The sequence below is a fragment of the Triticum aestivum genome, chromosome 6A (assembly GCF_018294505.1).
Source record: "Triticum aestivum cultivar Chinese Spring chromosome 6A, IWGSC CS RefSeq v2.1, whole genome shotgun sequence".
In the NCBI taxonomy this organism is placed as follows: domain Eukaryota; kingdom Viridiplantae; phylum Streptophyta; class Magnoliopsida; order Poales; family Poaceae; genus Triticum; species Triticum aestivum.
The window spans coordinates 230,198,967-230,220,446 of record NC_057809.1 but is presented as its reverse complement, the minus strand read 5'-3'; positions in this window follow the sequence as shown (position 1 = coordinate 230,220,446).

Below are 21,480 nucleotides of genomic sequence, written 5' to 3'. Positions count from 1 at the left end.
TGGCGATGCTCGCGGTTCGCCCAACAGCGGTAGCTTCTCCGCCGGCGAGAGCACAAGCAGCGGCGGCTACGACCAGCCGCCTCGCCACCGGACCTGCTTCAAAGACGGCGGTGAGTTAGCCCGCCTGAAAGTGCAACTATCCCTAGGTGGTTTTGGTAATTCATAACAACATATAGCTCATTGAGCTAATGCTATTCCAAGATGATTATTTCAGGAAAGCTCAATGATTGGCATGGCATGGATGTGAAAGTGGAACCCTCAAAATGCTAAGAACAAAGGATTGGCTCAAGCTCAAAAGCTCAAGACTCTTCATTTCATATTTTAGTGATCCAAGATCACATTGAGTCTTTAGGAAAAGCCAATACTATCAAGGAGGGATGAGGTGTTGCTTAATGAGCCTCTTGCTTCATGTGCTTAATGATATGCTCCAAAATCCTCACCTACTTTCCCATATCCACATTTGACCTAAACCCTAAGCCAAACTCGGTCCTGCCGATTCTTTCTATCCGGCGCCACCGAGTTTCACTTGTCATAAGCCACTGCCAAACCCTAGCAATTCGGTTCTACCGATAGGGATCTCGGTCTCACCGAGATGGGATTGCAAACTCTCTGTTTCCCTTTCGTAACTTTTCGGTCTCACCGAAAGAGCGAATCGGTCCCACCGAGATTGCAATGTAAATTCAGTGTTTCCTTTTTGTAACTTTTCGGTCTCACCGAAAGAGCAAATCGGTCCCACCGAGTTTGCCTGACCAACTCTCTGGTTAGCTAATTACCAAATTCGGTCTCACCGAGTTTGTGTAATCAGTCTTACTGAGATTACGTTATGCCCAAACCCTAACCATATCGGTCCTACCGAGTTGCATGTCAGTCCCACCGAAAATCTCTAATGGTCACTAGGTTTACATTTTCGGTCTGACCGAGTTTGTTTATTCGGTCCCACCGAGATTGGAAAACTGTGTGTAACGGTTGGATTTTGTGTGGAGGCTATATATACCCCTCCACCTCCTCTTCATTCGTGGAGAGAGCCATCAGAACACATACACAATTCCAACTCATATGTTCTGAGAGAGAACCACCTACTCATGTGTTGAGACCAAGATATTCCATTCCTACCATATGAATCTTGATCTCTAGCCTTCCCAAGTTGCTTTCCACTCAAATCTTCTTTTCACAAAATCCAAATCCTATGAGAGAGAGTTGAGTGTTGGGGAGACTATCATTTGAAGCACAAGAGCAAGGAGTTCATTACCTACACACTATTTGTTACTTCTTGGAGAGTGGTGTCTCCTAGATTGGCTAGGTGTCACTTGGGAGCCTCCGACAAGATTGTGGAGTTGAACCAAGGAGTTTGTAAGGGCAAGGAGATCGCCTACTTCGTGAAGATCTACCGCTAGTGAGGCAAGTCCTGTGTGGGCGATGGCCATGGTGGGATAGACAAGGTTGCTTCTTCGTGGACCCTTTGTGGGTGGTTGCTTCTTCGTGGACCCTTTGTGGGTGGAGCCCTTTGTGGACTCGCGCAACCGTTACCCTGTGTGGGTGGAGCCCTCCATGGACTCTCGCAACCATTACCCTTTGTGGGTTGAAGTCTCCATCAACGTGGACGTAGGATAGCACCACCTATCCGAACCACGGGAAAAACAACCGTGTCTCCAATTGCATTTGAATTCTCCAAACCCTTCCCTCTACATTCTTGCAAGTTGCATGCTTTACTTTCCGCTGCCAATATACTCTTTGCATGCTTGCTTGAATTGTGTGATGATTGCTTGACTTGTCCTACAATAGCTAAAATCTGCCAAGAACTAAAATTGGGAAAAGGTTAAGTTTTATTTGGTCAAGTAGTCTAATCACCCCCCCTCTAGACATACTTTCGATCCTACAAGTGGTATCAGAGCTTTGGTCTCCATTTGTTTTGATCTCCATAGCTTTTGGTGGTCATAGCCTTGGTTTCACAACCTAGGAGAGTATGGCGTCTAGCAAGGGAAATTATCACCGTAGAGGTCCTTACTTTGATGGTACTAATTTTGCTAGTTGGAAGCATAAAATGAAAATGCATATTCTTGGACATAACCCCGCCGTTTGGGCTATTGTGTGTGTTGGTTTGCAAGGTGACTTCTTTGATGGGAAAGAACCAAACTGTAAAGCTACCGCGGAAGAGTTGAAGATGTTGCAATACAATGCTCACGCTTGTGATATTCTCTTCAATGGATTGTGCCCCGAAGAATTCAACAAAATCAGCCGTCTTGAGAATGCAAAGGAAATTTGGGACACTTTGATTGATATGCACGAAGGTACCGACTCCGTCAAGGAATCCAAGTTGGATGTTCTTCAAAGTCAACTTGACAAGTTCAAAATGAAGGATGGTGAAGGTGTCGCTGAAATGTACTCTAGGCTTGCTCTCATCACAAATGAGATTGCCGGCTTAGGAAGTGAAGAGATGACCGATAGATTCATCATCAAGAAGATTCTAAGAGCCTTGGATGGAAAATATGATACCGTGTGCACATTGATCCAAATGATGCCCAATTACAAAGATCTCAAGCCAACGGAGGTGATTGGAAGAATTGTTGCTCATGAGATGTCACTTAAGGATAAAGAGGAACTTCACAACAAGTCAAGTGGTGCCTATAAAGCCTCATGTGAAGCCCCCACATCATCAAGTGAGAAACAAGACTTCAATGAATAATTGAGCTTAATGGTGAAGAACTTCAACAAGTTCTACAAGAGTAGAAGCAAAGATAGAAGCTTCAAGTCAAGGTCCTACAATGACAAAAGATCTTCTAGTCGAGAGCGAAACTGCTACAGTTGTGGAAGACCCGGACACTATTCCAATGAGTGTACGGCTCCCTACAAGAGAAGAGAAGATTCTCCAAAAAGAAGAAGCAAAGAATCACCACCAAGAGAGAGAAGGAGTAGAGATGATCGTTATGAACGAAGATACTCACGGAGAAGCAAGGATTCGGAAAGGAAGGAAAAATCATCAAGGAGCTACACAAAACGAAGACATCAAGCTCATGTTGGTGAATGGGTATCCGGCTCCGACTCCGACAGCCACTCCGAGAGAAGTTATCACTCCGACTCCGAAGATACTCAAGATGAAGGTGTTGTCGGTCTAGCACTTGTGTCAACCAACTCCTACGACATATTTGACTCACCAAATGAAGGAATTGGAAGATGCTTCATGGCCAAAGGTCCTAAGGTAACACACCCCGAGTATGTTGATTTCAATAGTGATGAAGATGACTTGTTAGGTGATGATTTGCTTGTTGACAACTCTAGTGATGAATACTATGATGAAACGTCAATTAATCATGCTAATCAAGATAAAACGAATGACAATGATAAGGAGAAGATTGAGGCTCTAACTAAAGAACTAAACACTCTTAAGTTAGCTCATGAAACTATCTTCGAAGATCATCGAGAACTTTTAAGAGCTCATGAGAAATTACGCTTTGAAAAGCTCAATCTTGAGCAAGAGCATGAGTTCTTAAAAGCAATCAATGATGATCTCCGCAAGAAAAGTTCTTCTTACACTGCCAAGCGTTTACTCTTATCCACTTACATGCCTCAAGTCAAGTCTAGTAACAAGAACAAGAAAGATTCTTTCTCTAGCAGTAACAATGATCATGCTAAATCCAATATTGTTGCTTCTAGTAGTTCTCTTGATTCCACTAATGATTCTCTTAGCCAAGTTACACTTGAGCAAGAAAATAGCTTATTGAAGGGAATTATAGAGAAAGGAGTGTACAAAAGCCTTGCCGGGAGTAAGCAATTCAAGGAAATTGTGCGCAAGCAAGGAATGCACCGGAAGAATCAAGGTGTTGGTTTTGAACGAAAGTTCAATGCCAATGGAGTTGAGTGGGAAGAAGATCAATACCCCAAGACAAAGTTTGTTCCTCAACAAGAGAAGTATGATACTTCTTTCAAGGGGACACAAGCTCAAGATGATCTTCCACCACAAGACTACAAGCAAAAAGGAAGGACAAGCTTCAAGAGGAAATTGATGCATTTGAAGAAGCTCCTAAGACCTTAGTCAAGTGGATTCCCAAGACTACTTCAAGTTCCACTTCATCAAATACGACTACAACTCCAAGGATTCCCATCAAGATGATGTGGATCCAAAAGAAGAAGAACTAGAGAGTTCTTGAGGGTGACTCCGCCAACATACTTCACTCTTATCATTTTGGCAAGAACAAGTGCAATCAACTTCCACATCTTGCACTAGTTCAAGGAGTCACAAACTCTCTTGTTGGTAAGACAAGGGACAAGGTAACCTAAAAGTTTTCATGGACATCATCTTGTGTGTGCATCACTCTATGTCTATGGATATCCTTGTTTGTTCCTTGTGGGACTAACCCATGTTGGTATTGGAAGTGCAATTCACTCAAATGGATAGCTCCAAGCGATCTACATCAACATTGAGCGTCCACATCTTCAACATCTACATGAAGTCATCATCGACAAAACCCAAGGTTAGTTCATCCTTCTAAGGGGGGATATCACATCTAGGGGGAGCTTTACTCTAAGACTTGAGCTAAAGCAACTCTAAAGATGTGAACACAACAATGCTTTATGTAAAAGTGGTAACCCCACTTGAGCTTAAGCGATGAGTATGACCTATGATCAAGTGTTCTCACTTGACTCCTAAGTCAATATACTCATATATAGATGACCTTGTCATCGCAAATTGCTTGATAGATGCTAGAATTGGTTGTGCATGCCTTGTCACATATTTCATTTGCCAACTTATTGTGTGAGCATGCTGGTTGCATATTTTACTCATTTGAGGACATCCACTTGTTGTTTTGATTGTTTGGCTTTATTTCCTTTTGCCAAGTGGATGGACAAGAATGCCTAAGAACCTCCTCTAGCTATCTATGCTTTTCTCGTCTCAAACTCTATTCATGCTGCATCACAAAATTTGATCAAGTCAGATTCGAACCACTCTCTGTGAGGAGCGCTCGGAGTCCCCGATTCGTCATAGACTTAAACTTCCAAAACCTCTTTATGATTCTCGGTCTGACCGATACCCCGCTTTTGGTCCTACCGAGATCATTAAGTTGATCTAGGTTTTCGATCTCGGTGCAACCGATTTGAACCTTTCGGTCACACCGAGTTTCAGTAACTGCTTGTAGTTATGAATCTCGGTGCCACCGAGTTGTTCCACTCGGTCACACCGACAGGGCCGGGCTATATATAGTCACGGGCAAAAATTTGGAAATTTCTCCGAACCCCTTCGCCCACGCAATAGCCTGCTCTGCCAACATGGTCTCCGGATCGTCTCCTCGCCGCCAGCTGCCTCCAGTCGCTGGTCTCCATCGCCGTCAACGGGAATTCTACCCCGCCGTTGCCGCCGTAGCGAGTCTCCGCCGAACTAGGGTATGGACTCGATCTTTGTGCTATTCACCAATATGATTCCTAGCACATTGTGATCATCATGACTCTTGCCACGATTGAAACACTCCTATCCAGTCAATGCGTTCGTAGATTAGGTTTGATTCGAAAATTTTAGGGTTAGGTTTCCGCCGAAACCATCTCGGACCCACCGAGTTGAAAAACTCGGTCCCACCGATTTGGCTTATGCCATTGCACAAGTGAGACTCGGTCTGATCGAGAATTACTTATCGGTGTGGCCGATTTTGGAACTCTGTGAAACCCTAGCAGTCTCGGTGCCACCGAACTGTGACTCGGTCTGACCGAGTTCACTAGTTTAGGTTCCAAAACTGCTTCGGTATCACCGAGTTTAAAAATCGGTAGATCCGAGATGATTTCAGTGGGAAACTAAAACTAAGTTTTCGGATCATTCTTTTGCAAGAATCTCTGCATTTTGTGATGCTCATCCACTCTACCTCGTCTATAAACTATTCACAGGGTCAGCAGTCAGCTTGTTCATCATGTCAGACCAGAGTGACAGCCAGAATGTGTCAGAACAGCAAGTGCACATGAGTGAGGGCACTAGTCCCTCCAGCTCTTCAGATGATGGCAGCAGAAGTACCCCAAGCAATTTGCGAAAAGCTGCCACTCGACAGAGGAAGAAGAGAACTTCAGATTCTAAAGATGAAGATTATGTGGCAGAGGAAGAGGCCACATCAAAGAGAGTTGAGCCAGCTCAAGGCACAAAGCTAGGCTTAAAGATCAAAAGGCCAGCAGGCAGGCAACCTATGTCAAAGGCTAGAGCTTCAACTGAAAAGCCTGCACCCGAAGAGCCAGTGGCTGCTGAAGAAGAGGATGAAGAGCAAGTTCTCAGAAAACTCAAGCCCAAGATCCCAGACCACAATGATGCTCATCATGTGGCTGAGGATATGAAGCTCAGGAGAGACTCAGGGCTCAGGAAGTGGAGAGAAGCAGACCCGTATGCTTCAAGGAGAAGGACTGCTGTGGATTACAGATTTCACACCAAGGAACAGCAAGATTTCTATGAGACAGTACTGCTTGACAAGAAGCCCATTGTTTGTGACATGAGATGGGTCGACTGGACCTATATGAAGGAAAATGAGGAACACTACCCTGGAGTGTATGACAGCTTTAGTGCTTGTGGAGTTGCAGACTTTGTTGGGCAGAAGCTCACAAAGTGGAATGAGGAGCTCATTATGCAATTCTACTCCACAGCACACTTCTACCCAGATGGAAGGATCACATGGATGTCTGAAGGTACGAGGTACCAATCAACTGTTGAGGAATGGGCAAAGTTGATCAATGCCCCAGAGGAGCAAGCAGATGACTTGGACATTTATGCCAAGAAGAAGATGGACCACAACTCAATGTCCAATATGTACAAGTAAATTCCAAATGAAGCACTTGACACTTTCAAGTTTGGGTCTGTGCATTATCTTCTGTCAGGGCTGCCTACTATAAATTGGATATTGAGGCACACTCTCTTGCCCAAGTCTGGAGATCACAAGATGATCAGAGGCCATGCAATCAGTTTGCTTCATGTATTTGATGTGCCATAGAAGTTCAAGGTGATGAGCCTCATAGTAGAAACAATCAAGAGGACTGCAGCAAATCAGAAGAGGAGTTGTGGTTATGCCCCTCAAATTCAGGAGCTCATTAACTCCAAGATGGGCACGGGCATATACTTGTTGGACAAGGAACACATGCCCATCCGTCCAGATTTTGAAGATAATCAAGTTGTAATGACTGAAAATGAACCATCGTCTGCCCAAGCACAAGCAAAGAAGGAGAAAGCAAGGAAGGAGAAAGTTGCCAAGATGCCAACTCAAGAGGAGGCATCTGAGTATTTCCTGAAAACTAAACAAGAGCAGCTTGGTTACCTGATTGCATCCACCCTGCGAATTGAGAAAGGACTAGCCACCCTAACTCAGAACCAGGCAAGCCTAGAGAGAATCATGGGACAAAAGTTCTATGACTTGGATGTCAAGGTGACAGAGATTCAGACTGCAGTGGAGCAGCTCCAGGAAGACATGCAGGAGAGGAGAGGCAGGACTACAACTGATGCCTTTGCTAGAGTGCCACGAGGTCCGAGTTCGTCTGCCGTGCCAGTTGCTGACACCAGAGCCACCACTTCAGCACCAGCTCCAGCCTTAGTTCCACCAACTCCAGCGTCTACTTCAGCGTCTACAGAAGCATTCGTCCTTGGAGTGATCCGGACTCCACCACCACCTGAAGATCAAGCCTGAGTGTCGATCTAGCACTATGCATTTTCTAGGAACTTTTTGGTAACTTGTTGCTAAAGGGGGAGAAAAATGTATAGATCATAGGCTTCGAGAGAGAGAGAGTGTTGATTTTTTTTCTCTTTCTTTATTTGGTGGTTTTTCGAACTTTGTTTGCTTTTGAGTGCTTGAGATACCACGTCATTATCTGTGAGACATTGATGATCATGTGTTTGATCATAAGCTACACTTAATGCTTGTTTAATGCTATTATCTTATCTATCTTATGTGATCATTCACTATTCTTGGTGATGAGTGCATGTATTTCATTCTTATCATTTTAAGCGCTCCACCAAGATGTATGTGACATGGAAGAGTAACCCATGACACTAACTCCTTGTGCATTTGCAGTCCAAAGAAAATTTTAAATATGCACAAATTTAGGGGGAGCTCTTACTTGTCACATACTTCTCAAAGCGACGATATATTTCATGCTTATTATCATTTGTCAAAGCTTTGATCTATATGTTGTCATCAATTACCAAAAAGGGGGAGATTGAAAGTGCAACTATCCCTAGGTGGTTTTGCTAATTCATAACAACATATAGCTCATTGAGCTAATGCTATTCCAAGATGATTATTTCAGGAAAGCTCAATGATTGGCATGGCATGGATGTGAAAGTGGAACCCTCAAAATGCTAAGCACAAAGGATTGGCTCAAGCTCAAAAGCTCAAGACTCTTCATTTCATATTTTAGTGATCCAAGATCACATTGAGTCTTTAGGAAAAGCCAATACTATCAAGGAGGGATGAGGTGTTGCTTAATGAGCCTCTTGCTTCATGTGCTTAATGATATGCTCCAAAATCCTCAGCTACTTTCCCGTATCCACATTTGACCTAAACCCTAAGACAAACTCGGTCCTACCGATTCTTTCTATCCGGCGCCACCGAGTTTCACTTGTCATAAGCCACTGCCAAACCCTAGCAATTCGGTTCTACCGATAGGGATCTCAGTCTCACCGAGATGGGATTGCAAACTCTCTGTTTCCCTTTCGTAACTTTTCGGTCTCACCGAAAGAGCGAATCGGTCCCACCGAGATTGCAATGTAAATTCAGTGTTTCCTTTTTGTAACTTTTCGGTCTCATCGAAAGAGCAAATCGGTCCCACCGAGTTTGCCTGACCAACTCTCTGGTTAGCTAATTACCAAATTCGGTCTCACCGAGTTTGTGTAATCGGTCTTACCGAGATTATGTTATGCCCAAACCCTAACCATATCGGTCCTACCGAGTTGCATGTCAGTCCCACCGAAAATCTCTAACGGTCACTAGGTTTACATTTTCGGTCTGATCGAGTTTGTTTATTCGGTCCCACCGAGATTGGAAAACTGTGTGTAACAGTTGGATTTTGTGTGGAGGCTATATATACCCCTCCACCTCCTCTTCATTCGTGGAGAGAGCCATCAGAACACATACACAATTCCAACTCATATGTTCTGAGAGAGAACCACCTACTCATGTGTTGAGACCAAGATATTCCATTCCTACCATACGAATCTTGATCTCTAGCATTCCCAAGTTGCTTTCCACTCAAATCTTCTTTCCACAAAATCCAAATCCTATGAGAGAGAGTTGAGTGTTGGAGAGACTATCATTTGAAGCACAAGAGCAAGGAGTTCATTACCTACACACTATTTGTTACTTCTTGGAGAGTGGTGTCTCCTAGATTGGCTAGGTGTCACTTGGGAGCCTCCGACAAGATTGTGGAGTTGAACCAAGGAGTTTGTAAGGGCAAGGAGATCGCCTACTTCGTGAAGATCTACCGCTAGTGAGGCAAGTCCTGTGTGGGCGATGGCCATGGTGGGATAGACAAGGTTGCTTCTTCGTGGACCCTTTGTGGGTGGAGCCCTTTGTGGACTCGCGCAACCGTTACCCTGTGTGGGTGGAGCCCTCCGTGGACTCTCGCAACTGTTACCCTTTGTGGGTTGAAGTCTCCATCAACGTGGATGTAGGATAGCACCACCTATCTGAACCACGGGAAAAACATCCGTGTCTCCAATTGCGTTTGAATTCTCCAAACCCTTCCCTCTATATTCTTGCAAGTTGCATGCTTTACTTTCCGCTGCCAATATACTCTTTGCATGCTTGCTTGAATTGTGTGATGATTGCTTGACTTGTCCTACAATAGCTAAAATCTGCCAAGAACTAAAATTGGGAAAATGTTAAGTTTTATTTGGTCAAGTAGTCTAATCACCCCCCCTCTAGACATACTTTCGATCCTACACCGCCGCCGCGCGGCGGTGAAGCACGAGGGGGACTCAGATTGAGCCGAATCCGGGAGGTCTTTGGAGTTGCGCCTCGTCAGCTGTCGCGGTCATGCGAGCCTCTTTTGCTCGTCCTTTCCTTTTTCCCTGTATTCCAGAAAAAACAAGCATGGGCCCCTGCAAGGGCGTGTAATGAACCGTAGTTTAATGCCGCTATGCTTCATTTATTATTTCTGTGTTGTGTTATGACATTCGTGCTCCATGTAGACGCGATAACTTAGCTTGATACGCCCGGGGTAGTTTCCTGTATTTGGAGGGCACGCCTCCTGGCATCTAGTGAGGCCACCTCCTTGTTGCCAACTCGGGAGCCACTGACTTCGTGAGGGGTCGCAAAGCTATAGATTTTGTCAGGACATCTGCTAGGTGCCTTACTCCTCCTTACGCGAGCCCTCAAGCATGGGATAATCATGGCTTAGCGCACCGCATCGCGGTACCCATGAGGCACAAACTTAGGAGGGTGCGCGAATCACGAGCTCGATCGAGGGCGCCTCACGGAGATCAAGGGAACCAAGGTTCTGGGGCGACAGGGCTTTGGCGAGGTATGTCCGTGGTTTAGGCTAGCCCAGCGCACGCACACACCTACCCAGCACCCACGCGGGGCGCGCGAGGGAGAACGTCGGGCAACTACCGTCCTCCCTGACGCAAAGCAAAGAAGCGAGCGAAGAAGCAGAGGAAAAAGGGGGGCTTAACCAAGCAATCGAGAAATGCCAGAACTCCAAATTTCACAAAAAAGTTGCAACCAGCTACAGAAAGCAAATGAATAGCCGCGTCCGGCACCTAGTCTAGTCTTCTCACAAGCGCAGAGCTAAGTGCTGCCACTAGGACGTGGGAGGGAGCCCCTGAGGCCCGAGGGAGGCACTCCGGAGACTCCGGGGCATCTACAGCCCCACTCATTATTACGTGAGAGTGTCACGAGCGGAGATCTTCACAGGCACTTGGCCTTGCTTCTTGGGTAGAACTTCCGGAGGTGCTGGATGATCCGGGCATTCTGGATGGCGATCCCGTTCGGCGTCTCTAGGCGCACAGCGCCAGGCCTGGAGACGCGGGCAATCCTAAATGGGCCCTCCCACATGGGTGAGAGATTATGCAGCTCTTCCCTAGAGAGCACCCGCCTCAGGACGAGATCGCCCACCTCGATCGTCCTCGAGCGGTGTCGGTGGAAACGACACCTATGGAATCACTGGGATCCCTTCTACGGTTGGCGGTCACGGGGTTGTGCAAAGAGCGGGTCTAGTAGCTAGCACAAAGATCGTTTACCCAGGTTCAGGCCGCAAGGATGTATATTTGAGTGTTCTTGAGCTTCCGAATTAGCTGCGGTGCGTGCGTAGTCCAAAAGATCCGAATCCTCCTCCAGTACGCCTCGGGCCTCCTTTTATAGTCAAAAAGGGGGTCGCCACAGTGGCACACGGGAGGTGGAAAGGTAAATAGTGGCTTATCGCCTATCATTATGGGACAAAGGCGCATTAAATGCGCTCCTTAGGTGTCCTGTTGTTTTATTGGGGATGGCAATGAGGCCCGTCCCATCCGTCGCCGTTCCCCCTCGCTCCGACACGCGTCTAGGCCAACGAGGCATGCAGCACCACGTAAGCTGGGAGGCTGCTGAGATGACGTGGTGGTAGGGTCTTCATGAATATCTGCACGCCACCACGCAGGTGCTTGACTAGCTGGATTAGCATCCACGTACTGCCATGTGGGTACTAGCCTCAATTGGTGGGTTGGCCGCTAAGCTGGGGCGGTGACGGGGCGGCAAGGTCTCGTCACGGTCCCGCATATATTCCCGGTAAGGGTCTTGCCAGGGTCTTGTTATTGCCCTCGACAAGAGTCTTTCCGGGGCCGTGCGAGTGTTTTCGGCAAGGAGCCTTGTCGGGGCCTCGGGGGCATCCTCGGCCAGGGGGCTTGCGATTGTCTTGTCTTCTAGTCATCGTCTAGTCTTGTGGGCTCTTTGTCTTCACAAAGATTTGTATGTCACCATGGAGGTGCCTCCCGAGCCTTGGTTCCAATGTGGTTGATGGTGTTGGAACCCTTAGGCTCAAGGGTGGCGCGCTCTGCTGGCGTTGGGCAAGTTGCCCCAACATGGCTCTTGCCGGGGCTGTGGAGGCCGCCCCAGCAAGGGTCTTACTGGGGGAGTCCAAATTGCCCTCTTGCTCTTGTGGTTTCTCGTCTTGGCATTGTTCTGGTTGTCTTGTGCTTTTGCTTCCTCTGCCCCGTAGGTATGGCCGCAGGCGCGGCTCTAACCGTCCACGCACAAGTGAAGGGGTACAAAAGAGAGCCCCTACTTTTGTGCACCGATAGGATCCCCCGGGCCTGGGCCATACATAAGCACGACGTGTTGTTGGGCTAGGCCCAAAATGGTGTGCGGGCATGCGGGCCGAGTTTCACTGCTGTAATTTTCTTGCCAGCCGCACTTCCGCACTACCAACGTCGAATGCGCAACACGGGGGTCGTGTGTGACATGGGGGTCATGAGTGGGGCGGTTGCTTCCCTCACGCGTCACATCACGGTGAATGGTAAAGAGGCGGCCCACGCCTCCCCATAAGAAAAAGAGGAAATTGCGGGCGCGCTGCTCATTTACCCTCCGCGTCTCTCCAATTTCGGAACCACCGTCCCCCCTTCTTCTTCCTCAAGTGAAAAAGCTGAAACCCCAGCCTCCATCCACCACCGCCACACCCCCATTGCCCCCAATATCCCACTGCTCCAGATTCTTAACCTCTTTCCCGGCCGCCATGGCACCCAAAACCAGTAAGGGTAAGGGTGTGGCCAAGGATGCCGACGAGGAGGAGATGCCGGAGAGCGAGTCAGCGGCGCTTCGGACACAACTTGCCTTATTCCCTTCGATGGTTGATGCGGTCCACCTTAGGGACTACTTCAAGCCTCTCTGGGGTGAAGACGATGGGGCATCCGGCTACGCACATCATCCCCGCCGATTTTGCCAAGGTCGGCCGAATCAGTATCCTTTCTTTGTTGACTACTTCTCTTGTGGGCTTTGCCCCCCTTTCTCCGACTTTTTCAACGATGTCATGCACACCTTCGTATTGTATCTTCTTGATTTTACGTTGAATGCCGTGGCATGTATGGCCCTCTTCGCCCACCTCTGCGAGGGCTTTGTCGGAATGCTTCCCAGCACGACGCTTTTCCGCCACTATTTCTTTCCCCGTATCTAGGCAGGGATGCCATCTCCGGCTGCATCACCTGGATCCCATGGACCCAGGAGAAAGGCACGTATCCAGATGGTTCCCAGAAGGAGAGGTGGGAGGAGTGGTGGGTCCGGTAGCTATGGATTAAGGAGGAGGATCCGCAGGAGTTCTACCAAGTTCGTCAGAGTCGACCAGTCCGCCGCAAGGACTGGAGCGACGTTGATGCCGATGACAAGAAGCTCGGGATTTCTACCACTAGGATCCATCGCCTCACTATGGCCAGGCTCACCCTTGAGATGATTGGGGCCGAATTCATCCGCCGCCGCATTGCCCCACTGCATAACAAGGGGAGTCCGGCCTGGCTCTTCAGGAACACGACCGATGTCACGAGGCTTCGCCCCGGCTTCGCCCCAGCTTCGCCCCAACTTGAAGCACAACTTCACGGTGATGGGGCATGCTCGTTTTTGTTAGCAGCTTTTCCTGCTCGATGTGGGTGACGACGGCAGGGCTGAGAGAGCCGGCAAGGCTGCGAAGGCCGGCAATGTTGTTAAGGGGCCTCTGTTCAGTTTGCTGGCAGGAGTGGTCCCGCTGAGCAACAACTCTCGCCAAGCTGACATCATCGCCATGATGCCGGACTTCAACGCGCACGGCCTTGACCAAAGGTGGGCCGAGCCGGAGGAGGAGCGGGTGCAGGAGTTCTTCGACAATTATCGGAGAGGTATGTCCGCGATGAGCCACTTCTTATCAAGGACACCACCAAGCAGGAGCTAGACTACATCGCCGCCAGGGTGGCGGAGGCGGCGCTTGCCAGGGAAGCTGGCAGCATCGGTCACGTGGAGAACGAGGCCGAGGTGGCCGCGGAGGAGGAGGAGCTTGCCGGATGGGAAGAGCCTGCTAGGGAGGCCAGCAGCACCGGCACCGGGGCCCCTCTCATCGAAGATGTGGTCGACTAGTCGATCGAGGGAGAGGCCGATGCTGACGACCCTCCTGCAACAAGGAGAAAGCATGTCCTGTGGCGGGCCAGCTCTGGAGAGTCGGTCCGGCCTGGCAGGACCGGGCAGTGGCAAGAGGCCCAAGGGGAGTCCGTGCACCTCATGAGGGCTGCGGCAGCAAGGAAGGTGGTGAAGGCCGTGGTGGGGAAGAAGAAAGCGACCGCCTCTTCTTCATCCAAGCGTCGCCGGACACCATCCCCTTCCCCTCCTCCTATAGACGTCGACACGGAGGTTGTCTTTAATGTTGGATCTCTCATCCCAAGGAGGAAGAGGAAAGCAGCGGAAGAGGAGGTGGAGGATGAGTAAGCATCTTGCCTTTCATCATCTCCGTTGCTTCACACCGCGCTGATTTCCTTGACTTTTTTTACTCTTGCACGGATATGGAGACGCTAGCCCAGAGGGTGGCAAAGAGGGCCAGGGCCTCGACGGGCGGCGAGCCCCCGGCGGGCACCTCGAGTACGCCGCTGGTGGTGGAGAGCAGCCCCAGGCGCAGCCCCCAGCGTGCGTTCACCACTCGCTCCTCGTCAACGTGTGTTGGGGTACGATCTCTTGGCGCTGACCTTGTCTTGGTTGCAGTAGGGGGACAGCAACATGAGGAGCCGCTGAGGGCCACCCCCAACATGCCGCCCCCATCAACCACACCGCCCCAAGGGGCGTCCTCGGCAAGGGTGCCAAGCGCCGAGCCCATGCGCACGGAGGAGGAGGAGGAGGCGAACCCGGGCGCCGGTGGCTCCGTCCCGGCACCAAAAATCGGTGAGGAGGGGGCCACTTCTTCCCAGCCCGGTGCGGGTGAGTTAATTTCCCTCTATCCCTGTTCTTGCTTTTTCTTTTCAAACCTCTATCTTGGCTTCGCCTCATTCCCCTCCTCGGTATACAGACCGTTCCTTGGCGGACCAAGAGGACATTAACACCCTCATTGAGGTGGTCGCCAGGGACGCTGAGGCCGAGGCCACCAAGATCGCCGCCGAGGAGGCTGCCATGGGTGCTGCTAAGGATGCCGCCAAGGGGCCGGCTAGGGAGACCGGCAAGGCCGCTGGCAAGGAGGCCGCTGCGGAGGAGGGGGTGGTTGATGACCAACCTTCCTCCTCCGCTGCCTCTGGCTCGGGCAATTATCTAAAGGTGAGCGACGACCTATTCGTCCACCTCCTAGGGACAGCGAGCACCAGGGAGCCCACGGAGGGGGAGGTGTTTGATAACGAGGTGCTCGCTGCCGACGGGCTTGAGGTTGTTGACGAACCGAGCGCCGGTGGTGGCGGTTCCCAGGAAGAGCGGCTCCCCCAGGCCATGAGCGTCAACTTCTAGAAGCTCTAGGCGCTTCAACATGCCCGCCTGGACAAGGCCAAGTCTAGGATGGCGGCAGTGGACAAGGCGGAGGCGGATCTTGCGGAGCGTGTCGCCGAGACATAGGCTTGGTTCCGCCAGGCCTGTGAGGAACTGAAGTCTGCCCAAGATCTTCTGGCCGAGCGCAAGTAGGAGCTTCTCCTGAAGCAAGTCGACATCGAGAAGGCCCAGGAGGCAGCGAAAGCTCAGGCCACCAAGGACAAGGTCGCTCGACACCATCATCAAGCCGTGCTGAACTCCCAAGAGGAGGACCTTGCCGCTCATGAGGAGAAGCTTCCCGCGACACTCCGCTGCAAGGATGGGGAGGTCGAGAAGGTTGTCGTGCAGCGGACCCGGGAGCTGAAGTAGAGGCACGAGGAGACACTCAATGCTCAGGCCCAGGTCCAGGCTGGCAAGGTGAATGAGCTGGAGGTGGAGCGGGACGGGCTGAAGAAGCAGGTCCTGGAGCTGACGTAGGAGAGGGATGTGGTCAAAGGTGCCTTGGCTGACGCGCAGGACATAGTCCTCGACAAGGTCGAGCTGCTCTCTGAGGCCAATGAGGGGACGCTTTCGGAGGTCAGGGCCCGGGAGGAGACCCTGACCAAAGATCTGGAGGCCGAGAGGCAGCTGCGGAGGAATGACGGCGCCAACCACGCGGATTTTGTGAAAGGTGAAAACCTCTAGATCAGCCGCCTCGATGACAGGATCAACACGCAGCTGGCTACCATGGGGATGCCGAACGTGAGGTATGCCCCGGAGCCAAACATGAGTCCCAATGCCAAAATGACCGTGTTCTTTGAGGGCGTTCTTGGAGCTATGTAGCAATTCCACTCCAACAGAGCAACCTCCCTGGCCAATGAGGCCCGGAAGCTTTGCCGGGATGTCCTGATCAAGGTCCTCACCAAGGTGGCGTACTGGAACCCCTACCTCGACTTCGACGCCGCACTAGAGAGCTTGTCGGAGGGTGTGGACCTCGCGGCGCTTGAAGAGCGTATCGAGCCCATCATCAGCCGCGTCGACGGAGTTCGGAGGATAGAGGGCCAGCGCCGGGACTAGGCACCCCTTTCTCATCGCCGCTGCGGGTTCATAACCAAGACAATTTTTATCTTTAGTTTGAACCGAAACAACAATTGATGTAATATAACTCTGAAGTACCTTGAAACAATGCATGTTATTTTCCTGTTCGATCCTTCTTTGTATGTACACCCCTACGCTCAACTGGATAGGCTTGCTGGCACGCGAACCCAGGCTGCAGCGTTTTGAGGACGGATCCTCGCAACCGGCCGGGTGTGCCTGCGGCCAAGTAAACCACCTTGTCATTCTCAGCACGGCCGCTTGAACTATTGAGTGGACTCAAAACAGAACAAGGGCGTTGCCAATAGCAGGAAGGCCACCTTGCCGTTCTCGACTCGGCCGCTTGAACTGTTGAGCGGACTCGAAACAGAACAAGGGTGTTTCCAATAGCGGAAGGCCCCCATCGCGTGCAGGTTTTTCATACCAAGAGCAGGATCTCCGAGGAAAACAACCTTATACATAAAAGAATTACTCAAAGTTTCGAATCACTTAGCTTTCCTGTAAGTGATGCCGCTCATTCGGTCGTCTTCTTCCTTGGGGTGACGACCACGACGAAACCGATGTACCAACTAGACCATATTTCCACAACTGCGGCCCCTACCTAGCGCGCCAAAGATGTCAGTGGAAACGACACCTATGGAATCACTGGGATCCCTTCTATGGTTGGCGGGCGCGGGGTTGTGCAAAGAGCGGGTCTAGTAGCCAGCACAAAGATCGTTTACCCAGGTTCGGGCCGCAAGGATGCGTAATGCCCTAGTCCTGCTTTGGTGTATATTTGAGTGTTCTTGAGCTTCCGAACTAGCTGCGATGCGTGCGTAGTTCAAAAGATCTGAATCCTCCTCCAGTACGCCTCGGGCCTCCTTTTATAGTCAAAAAGGGGTCGCCACGGTGGCACACAGGAGGTGGAAAGGTAAATAGTATACAAGCTTATCGCCTGTCATTACAGGACAAGGTGCATTAAATGCGCCCCTCAGGTGTCTCGTTGCTTTATTGGGGATGGCATTGAGGCCCGTCCCGTCCGTTGTCGTTCCGCCTTGCTCCGACACGCGTCCAGGCCAACGAGGCATGCAGCACCACATAAGCTGGTAGGCTGCTGAGATGGCGTGGTGGTAGGGTCTTCACGAAGATCTGCATGGCACCACGCAGGTGCTTGACTAGCTGGATCAGCATCCACATACTACCATGTGGGTACTAGCCTCAGTTGGTGGTTTGGCCGCTGAGCTGGGGCAGTGACGGGGCGGTACGGTCTTGTCGCGGTCCCGCATATATTCCTGGCAAGGGTCTTGACGGTGTCTTTTTATTGCCCTCGACAAGAGTCTTGCCAGGGCCATGCGAGTGTTTTCGGCAAGGAGCCTTGTCGGGGCCTCGGGGACATCCTCGACAATGGGGCTTGCGATTGTCTTGTCTTTTGGTCATCATCTAGTCTTGTGGGCTCTTTATCATCACAAAGATTTGTATGTGACCATGGAGGTGCCTCCTGAGCCTTGGTTCCAATGTGGTTGATGGTGTTGGAACCCTTGGGCTCAAGGGTGGCGCGTCTACTGGCGTTGGGTAAGTTGCCCCGGCAAGGCTCTTGCCGGGGCTGCGGAGGACGCCCCGACAAGGGTCTTATCGTGGGAGTCCACCTCGCCCTCTTGCTCTTTGTGTCTCTTGTCTTGGCATTGTTCCGGTTGTCTTATGTTTTTGCTTCCTCTTCCCCGCTAGGTATGGCCACAGGCGCGGCTCTAACTGTCCGCGCACAAGTAAAGGGTACAAAAGAGAGACCCTACTTGTGTGTACCGACAGGCAGACGTTGCGGTTGTGGTACTGTCGCAGTGCCTGCTGGTACATTGCCGCTCGAAGTGAGGCTTGTCGATGGCATTCCTCCCCCAGCACGAGGTCCACTCCCCGCATGGCGTCCTGACATGCATCGACAAACGCCAAGACCCACACGGAGCGATGCTTGACCTTGTGAGGGAGAACCCCTTCGGCTCCGTAGACGAGGAAGAATGGGATCACATCACGGACCACATCACGGACGGACCACATCACGGACCAGAGCTTATCATGCCAGCCCCTAGCACATGCCTCGAGCTTCTTCTTGAAGGTCCTTGTCTTGAGGCCTCTCAAGACCTCCACGTTGGCGCGCTCAGGTCGCCGTTGCTCCTGAGGTGTGCCACTGAGGCATAGCCTATCTTCGTTCCAAGTTTAGCACAATACGTTTTGAAGAGATTGCTAGTGAACTGCGAGCCGTTGTCGGTGATTATGCGATTAGGGACTCCGAACCGGCTCAGGAGGCCCTTGATGAATTAACTATCGAGCCGGCTGGGATGGTGCGGACGGCTGCCACCTCTGCCCACTTGGTGAACTTGTTGATGGCGATGTAGAGGTAGCGGTAGCCCCCAGGTGCTCGAGGGAATGGTCCCAGGATATCCAGCCCCCAGACCGCAAACGGCCACGAGAGTGGGATGGTCTAGATGCCCTGGGCAGGCTGGTGGATTTATTTGGCATGGAATTGGCAGGCCTCGCAGGATTTCACCAGCTCGGCTGCGTCATTGAGTGTTGTGGGCCAATAGAATCCGTTGCGGAATCCCTTGCCCACGAAGGTGCGTGACGATGAGTGATGCTCGTAGTCTCCGACGTGTATGTCAGCTAATAGCTCATGCCCCTGCTCCCTGTAGCATCGCAAGGAAACATCATTCGGTCGTTTTCGGTACAGGTCACCGTCCTGGATGAAGTGGGTTGTAGCCTGCCGAGCTACGCGCTTCGCATCCTCCTCCTTCTCTGGCAAAGCCCCTTGCAACAGGTACGCCTTGAATTCTTCAGTCCAGCACCCCTCCTGGGGTTCAAGCGCGAGGAGCAGGCGTGCTCCTGAGATCAGGCCGCAGGCGGGAGCTCCGCTGCCAGAAGGGCTGCTGAAGGCCTGATGTGCCGCTCCTCGAAGATGCCGGGCTCCTGGGGATGATGCCTTGACGCCCTCTTGCCGATATCATCAGCTTCCTTGTTTGTGCCGCGGGGCAAATGTTGTTGTTCTAGGCCAAAAACGCGCTTCTCCATTTTTCGTACCTCCGCGTGGGATGCCACCATGCGCTCATCCTTTGGCTCGTACACCTTGTTGGAGAAGTTGACGAGGAGCTGAGAGTCGCCCTTGATGGTGAGGCACTTTACTCCCAAAGCCGCCGTAGCCTTGAGACCGACGATCAAACCTTCATACTCTGCGATGTTGTTGGAGACCTTCTCACCCCACTGGAAGCAGAGCTTGAAGGCATAGTAGAGCTTCTCTTGGGTGGGCAAGATGAGTACATCTCCAGCCCCTGCGCCTTGGTGCGCAAGGGCACAATCGAAGTACATGACCCAACCGTCTGGTGCTTTCTTCCCTGGTGAGAGGGACCGATCCTCGCATGCTTCAGGCCCTGGAGCGTTAGTCCATTCCACCATGAAGTCTGCGAGCTAGGCTCCCTTGATGACCCTGGTGGTTCTGAACTCCAGCTGGAAGGCCTGCAGCTTGATGTTCCACCCAGCGACCCTCCCCACTGCGTTTAGGCTTTGGAGTACCCTCTCCAACGGGTAAGCTGAGACGACCTTGATGGGGTGGCCTGGAAAGTAGTGGTGTAACTTGCGCGAGGCCACGAGGAGCGCGAGTACAAGCTTTTGCTGCATGGGATAGCGGGCCCACGCGTCTCGCAACACCATGCTGACGAAGTACACCGGGTGCTCGATGAGGGTGGAAGCGTTGGCGGAGTCCGTGATTTCCTGAGGCTGGGGGACCTTAGGAGTTTGGTCACCTATCGAGGTTATCGCGGCCACAGGAGCGCCGTCATGTGGTGCTCGGTCGTCTGCTAGCTCTGCTGTGGCTTCAGGGGTGCTGTCTTGGTGTTGCACCATTCTGACCGGATGCACGACATCGGGCAGCAGGCTCTTGGCCTGGCGCTCCTCCCGGACGGCCACCAGCGCTGCGCTAGCGGAATGAGTTCTGGCGGCCAGGTAAAGCACCGGGGGCTCAAGAGGACGAGGTGCCACCATCTCTGGTGGACTAGTTAGGTCTCTCTTGAGGTCTTGAAATGCCACATCAGCCTCCGGGGTCCACTCGAACGGGCCCTTCCTCTTCATCAACTTGAAGAACGGGAGGGCGCGCTCCCCCAGCTTGGAGATGAAGCGCCCAGTGAGGTTACGCAGCCCACGAGTTTTTGCATTTCCTTGAGAGTCTGCGGCGGGCTCATGTCTTCTATTGCTTTGACCTTCTCCGAGTTCGACTCGATCCCCCTGTGCGATATGAGGAAACCCAGCAACTTGCCGGAGGGGATGCTAAACACACATTTCGCTGGGTTGAGCCGCAGATCTACCTTGCGTAGGATCGCAAAAGTCTCCTCCAAATCCTGAATGAGGGTCCTAGCCTACCGAGATTTTAACACAATGTCGTCGACATAGGCCTCAGCATTCCTCCCGAGTTGTTGGCCTAGGGTGTGTGCATCAGCCGCTAGAAGGTCGCTCTAGCGTTACGCAGCCCGAACGGCATGCAGGTGTAGCAGTATACCCCGCACAGGGTTAAGAACGCCGTCTGCTCTATGTCCTCCACCGCCATCTTAATCTGGTGGTAACCTGATAAGGCATCTAGGAAACATAGTATGTCACAATCGGCGGTGGACTCGACAATCTGATCGATGCGCGGAAGCGGGAACGGGTCCTGAGGGCAGGCCTTGTTGAGATTGGTGAAGTCGACGCACATGTGTTCCTTCCTGCCCTTCTTGGGCATGACGACAGGGTTTGCCACCCACTCCAGGTACCATACTTCACCGATAACACCCGCCACCAGTAGCTTGCGGGTTTCCTGGATGACGAAGGACTACTTCTCTATGGACTGTCATCGCGCCTTCTGTTTCACCGGGCGCACATTGGGGCACAGCCTCAAGTGGTGCTCAATTACTCCCCTTGGGACCCCCTCCAACTTCTTGGGCTCCCAGGCGAATACCTCCTTGTTTGCACGTAGGAATTTCACTAGTGCCTCTTATTGGTCCGGGTCGAGGCTGGCGCCTATGGTGAAGGTGGCTCC